We start from the raw sequence: 6,391 nt of genomic DNA, 5'->3' as shown, positions 1-6,391 counted from the left end.
AATTACCAGACATTACCATGTAAAAATGTGAACAAAGCAGCAAAGGCAAAATTTAGTATCTTAAAATAGGCATATAATGTATAGTATCTAACCAACAAAATTATCACCAGTTTGTATTTGTTTCAATGGATATTCAGAGACAGCTGTGCTTTGATCTGTTCTATGCAGAACTAAACTAAAAAGAGATAACATTCATAAAATGATCCAGCAAAGATATTCTGACTATCAGCTTGAAAATCAGTCTTTTCAGACTGAGAGCATCTCAAAGTAGTGAATCCGGGAAAGTTTTTTTTCTTTGCCTGCATGGCTCAGTCGCCTCCAGCTCATTTTTCACACCTCATTTAAATGTGGAGGCAGAGGCCATTGTAAAACAGCCGGGAGTTGTAATGACTCCTGCTATTTACTTGAAATGTACACACATATAAAGCAGAAAACTGTAGATTATGTGTGTCAAGAAAGATGAAAGGTAAACAAAGCGTGCACCTTGTAAAGCAAGATATAACTGATGCAGATAAATGAACTCTCCTGCCAGTAGGTGGAGTTTTATTTCTGTAGTATATTTGTGTTCTTCTTAGAACTATCACCTATTGCTCTTTGTTCCTGGCACCTTTTTTTTTCTTCTTAAAAGCGAATATTACTTTAAGCATCAGTCTTCTATTCATCTTTTGACAAGTCTATGGAATATGCTGGTTATTGTGGTCTTAATTGTGCTCCATTTTTCAAAGGGATGAGAACAAAATGTGCAGTGCATTACTGTTTTTCTCATGTTGCGTTCAATTTTAAAATTCCTTTTTTTAGTATGAACTAAAAAAAGTAACTGTGAGTCTGTAAAGTGAAAGAAAAGAAATCTGAGTTTTTTATTTCATATACACATGTAGCCCAATTATACAGGTCTGAAGTAGGTAAGGGCCCCTGAGTTAATTAAACCCATTAAATTACAAATAATAACACTCTCGTGTTTAACCCTTTGTTAAGTTTCACTTTAGAGTAATAATACACCAGTACTTTTCTATTCTTTTCACCCAATAATATAGCTTTGAGCAAGAACAATATTCTCCAAATACTATTCTACAAGAAATCAAACACACACCTGTATGAGATTTTGAACATATATTGAACACAATAATAAATTCACAGAAATGGTAAATGTTTCAGTCTTTTGGTTTCTCAAAACCTATGTTAATTAATGTGGGCCCACACTTCAATGTTCACCTAAGCCGGCAATAATAAACTAAAACATAATCCCAAAAAAAAAAACCCCGTTGCAGGCCTGATGTGATGACAAAGCGTGGAATTTGGTACCTTACTCCAAAGGAAAATCTTGAACCTTCTTGGAATTTCACCTGTCCTTAGTCCCAGTTGGCAAGATGTCGTCAGCTCCTTCACCAGTCCCTCGGTCCACAGGATTCAGGAAACAGCAGGAAAATCCAACGCAGACACAGTCCTCCAGCACAGTCACAAAACTCTCAGTGTAAGCTCATCTCTCTGCACTAAGCTCAACTCTGGAACGCTCTCACGACGGAAACCTTAGTTAAGTCTTCTGTTAGCTGAGTTAGCTCACAGTACTCAATGTCCATTCACTGTGCTAATGAATGCTAATGCGTTAGCGAGCATTACATATGACTTTCCACATACTGTACAGTGAATTCCGGTCTGAAATTATCACAGTAGCTGCAAACAGGAGTGTAGAGTCGATATCTATTAACAGACTGTCGAGTTGAAAACCTAAATATCTGCTAAAACACTCGTTTATTAATAATTCCGCCACGTTTTTTCAGCGCTGCCCACCTCTTTCTTTTTCATTTCTTTTTTCTTACTTCCTGTCTCTCCTCGACCCTCAGCCAACCACGGCCCAGTGAAGTTGCTTTGTTCTACCCCACTTCCTCTTACGAACATAAGCCCTTCAAAATAAAATATTGTGAAGATTACTTTCCTATAAAACGGTTTTAAATACATTTCTTTTTGTTAACACTTATTTATAACAATTTTAACATATTTAAGTAAACATGCTTAACACATTCTAAATTATTATTCCTTCCATGAACTTAACTCAATACAAAATGCCCTTATTTTGGACTGGGTTACACACATACACCTATATAAATTTCAGTGCAGCCACTTGGATTCAGCAGTCATATAATTGGTAAACAGAGTCCATCTGTGTGAAATTTAATTGCTATGAGGCAATACCCCAAGCTCCTACTGAGCACTGTCCAATCCATCATGTGATAATTGAAAGATAATTTCACAATTGCAAAACTAACCAACAAGATTTTCTTTATAAGTCAAGAAGAGATGCAAGAATCTTCACCTCAGGTTTGAGAATAAGTTGAGCAGAAACAGCCTGTTGGAACAAACAAAACAAATGAGCAGGAATCAGTCAGGGGTCGTCCACTTTGCCTGGAGCATTTGAAACATTTGAAAAAGACAGGAATGAGAATTCCCAGTAACAAGCAACACAAAAAGCAGTTACAAGTCAAGTGGAGCCACAGACCACTGCAGTCCTGAAAGTAATCTGACAGGAAGAAGAATCTGTTACAATGACTCCAGACTTCCTGTGGAGAATATTAAGCCAGTGAAAATTGAACTGTTCTGAAAAACACAACAACAAAAAAAACAACACTTCTGTCAGCAAGAAAAAATGAATTAGTTGATGAAGGTTATCACTCAAAACAGGTTTGTCTTATAGTGCTTTGACTGAGTTAATTAAATTAGAAATGAATGGAATCTAATTAAATGTGAGCATAACTCAGACTGAATTTGGATTCAAGTAGATAGGAAGTTAGAAAATAATTCTTATTTACCCATAGCTGATTTGCTGTAAATTTATGCAGTATAAATAAACTGAACTGGATCCTTACCTCTAAACTTCCCCTCATTATGGCAAAATGCAAACAGTGTGTGGGTGATAATAAGTCTCTGTCAGCAGAGAAGAACTAAACTTCAAATTTCAAGGAGCAGCTCTTTGCCAAGTTCTTTCCTGCATCTCCTGTTAGTGGCAAAACAACAGCAGCTATCACACCGGCTGAAGTTCATTGGCTCTTATGAAGTGAGGAAAATGCAGCAGAATCAGCATATTTTACAAATTAATTATATATATATAGATATATAGATATATATATATATAGATATATAGATATATACATTTATTCAAATGACCAAGTATGCAAATATTTAAATGTATTTTCTAAATCCTATTCAGGTGTTAAAACCAATGGCTCATTTTACTCTCATATCTGAAAATTCTATAACCCAAGCACACTTATTTAACCCAAGTGTCACTTTGTTTTTTTACTTTTTGTTACTTTTCAGTTAATTTTTCTACGTCTTATTTCTGGTTGCTTTTGTTTTGCGTCACTTTCCTAATCAGCCTTCCTCAGATCTCATCCCACAGTGATCACTCTTCTCAGTTCGTTGTTATATCCTCCTGCTTTACTCCCAGTTCCAGGCTATTCCTTTCAGCTCCTTGATTCTCGCTCTCAATCGTTTATTTTTATGGGCCTCTCACTACCTTGCACGCTACTCCATACATTTTTCAACCAATTTTTTTTTTTAAATACACCCTTATTTTACATCAGTCTGTCTCCCTATTGTCTGCTTTTTATTCAAGTTATTCACACAATGCTTCAAATAAATTTAAGCCTGATATTCTTGTTAAATACCCTTGGGAAAAGTTGCTGCTCATTTGAACCTTGAACTGATTGAGACACATTTTATGTTGTGGTAAAGCTACTGGCTGAAAGCTAAAACTGGGGCCAACATCATTTTCATTCCATGTGTAGTCCTAGAACTAATCTGTGTTGTACAACTTGTTAACATCATCTATTGTTAAAAAACGGATTGTAAAGTTATTTTGGTGACAATACAGTTAAGTCCTTGTAATTTCTGCTTCTCTTTTCAAATGAGCAGCTAGAAAATCATTTATGTGTTGCTTGTCTGCTTGTTAAAAAAAATCCTCCTGGAGGACATTATTTTTATGTTATTACAATATGAGGGATTATAATTGTCTTCCCACAATTACCTTCCTTCCTCCAGAGGCTTTGTCACTGTGAAAGATTGGCCTCTAATATTAACCCAAATGCATTTAATCAACTGGTGCAGGTTCCTCATGACATATAATAACACTTGCAATTAAAAATGTATTACCTCTTTGACTGTCAGGCCGGACAGAGCTGCCAGATCACGGTCAGCGCTGATGGTGAGATTACCATTCAGCACTGTCCTCTCCTTACAGGGTTTTTGTGAAACACGCATAGAGACAGAGACAGAAACTACAGTCAATAATCTCCAAGGCGCAAAAATCTGAAAACCAGGAGAGTTGGTAGGATTACCAAAAGTATTTATTTTTGCTAATTACCAGAACAACAACATAAATCATTTCTTTATGGGGGTTTTCTGTACTGTATATTTTCAAATGTTTTTGTATCTTTGCACAAGCTTCTTACACTAAAGAAGCTGGAGTTTTACCACTGACAGAACAGGTGTAACCGAGTCAAGTGTGTAGGTCACCTTGTTCTTGTAAGCCTTTTTAGCTCTGCAAACACGTTTTCAATTGGATTGAGATCAGGGTTTTTTAATCGCTTCTCTGTAATGGAAATTGTATCCTATGCTTTCATACAAAAAGAATAGTTTTCTCATAAGATTGGACAACCCTCCTACCCTTTCACTTACAAGGGTAACTCTGTCTTTATTGACAAGTCTGCTCATATCACTTAGTCAAAAGACTAAGCAGTTCTATAACAGCAGTGACAGACCAGAATCTCCACTGAATCTATAAAATACAGTCAGAAGGATTTATGTTTTTTTTCTTGCTGTATTAGAATTGAACAAGTTTGTTACTTCTGTTCATCCAAACTCTTGTCACAGCTACAGTGTTCATGTGACATGGTATTCTCTTGCTCCTAATCTTTCCACTTTAACTGCCATAAAGATTATTGAGGAACTGCTCTGTCTTGCTGATTAGATTCTAAGAAGATCAATCTAGTCTTTTTATTATCAAATTCTAGAGGTAGTCTTGGACAAACAAAAGATATACATAGGATTTTTTCAAATTTGAGTGATAAATAAAGACCACGCTGTGTGTGACCAACCATTGTCTCTGTTATGTTTCTGACTAACCAAGGGAGGTAGTCAGTTCTGCATCCGCTGTCTGATGTAAGGACAAGCCAGCTTTGCCATTGAAGGAGTGATATAGTGATGATGTACTGTATGACTTGAGACGAGCAAGGAGCAGGATTTAAAAGTACAAACAAATTCAGAAATCATTTTTAATGAGAAGACTAAGAAGGTGAGATTAATTAATTTAATTTCAAGTATTTACTAGGCAAACAACAGGTTCACTACACTGAGTTCATGCCCCATTACTGTTTTGAACAGAATGGTGGAAGTGGAGGGGATTGGAGGGAAGGGGGAGGTGATATAGACACATAATGTTACTTTTGTTAATATTGTTTGCACCTTGCTGTCTGATTGGATTTTTTTATTCATCTCAGTTGCCTCTGTGGTCAAGCTGTTCTGTTAACCATGGCAATAAGATAAGCATAATTGGATATTTGACTTCCTGCAGTTTGAGAGTGCATGAACATACAGCATATTGATTTCAACTGTCCTCATAATGAAAATTATTTAGCTTCAGTGCGGAAACACTGACTATCATTGGCGCACCGGCATTATAATTATTGTGTGTGTTAGACGCCCTTCCTGGCTCCAATATTCTCCCCCGCTGAACAAAAGGCTTGCTCCGAATCGTACCATAGGTCTCTGCTGGGTTTGAGATGTGATGACTGAGACCTGCTGCTGGGATTTCTATTGGATCATGGTCCTCAGCTTCCAGCTACCGGGCGAGAGGACCCCGAAGAGAAGAAGGTGAGAGATGGGGCTATTTTTTGTGACTCTTTATATCAACCGTGCTGAGAAAAATGATACGCAGGAGCCGATCTTGTCAGTTTATATTTCACATAGTACTGATGAAACCCTTTCCACTTCACGAGTCAACTGTGTCTTTATTAAAAAAGTAAATATACAATAATTTAGCCTTTAACAGACTAAAGGAAAGCCCTTACTGCAAAAACACAAAATCTTTCCAAATATTTTTGGTCTTCTTTCTAGTACAAAATATAAGAGCTTGTTTTAAGTCAACAATTTCTTACTATTGATGAAAATTACTGGGCAAGTTGTTTCACTTATAAATGTGTTGTCATAAATTAAATAATTTCACACTGGAACTAGCACCTTTTTTATCAATAATAAGGAATTACTGACTTAAAACAAGCTGCTATATCTTGCTGAAAAGTTTCTTGTAAGTTAGTTTTGTCTTATTTCAACTGTGCTAAGATATGTGAGCTAGAAACTAGGCCAAAAGACTTTATGTTTTTGGAGTATTTTTAATGCA

The 6,391-nt window shown here is 36.2% G+C and overlaps 1 long non-coding RNA gene across 1 annotated transcript; it reads right to left on the bottom strand.

The window, feature by feature from the left end:
* Positions 1–285: 285 nt before the first annotated feature.
* On the bottom strand, positions 286–6,160 carry LOC116713996 (uncharacterized). The gene is made up of 2 exons (XR_004337970.1): positions 4,147–6,160; positions 286–2,344 (listed from the first exon to the last, which is right to left on the bottom strand). It is a non-coding gene; the product is annotated as an uncharacterized LOC116713996 (long non-coding RNA).
* Between the last annotated feature and the right edge of the window lie 231 nt (positions 6,161–6,391).

Source organism: Xiphophorus hellerii, chromosome 23 (assembly GCF_003331165.1).
Source record: "Xiphophorus hellerii strain 12219 chromosome 23, Xiphophorus_hellerii-4.1, whole genome shotgun sequence".
Taxonomy (NCBI): Eukaryota; Metazoa; Chordata; class Actinopteri; order Cyprinodontiformes; family Poeciliidae; genus Xiphophorus; species Xiphophorus hellerii.
The sequence above is the reverse complement of the archived record's forward strand: the minus strand, read 5'-3'. Positions and strand labels throughout refer to the sequence as shown.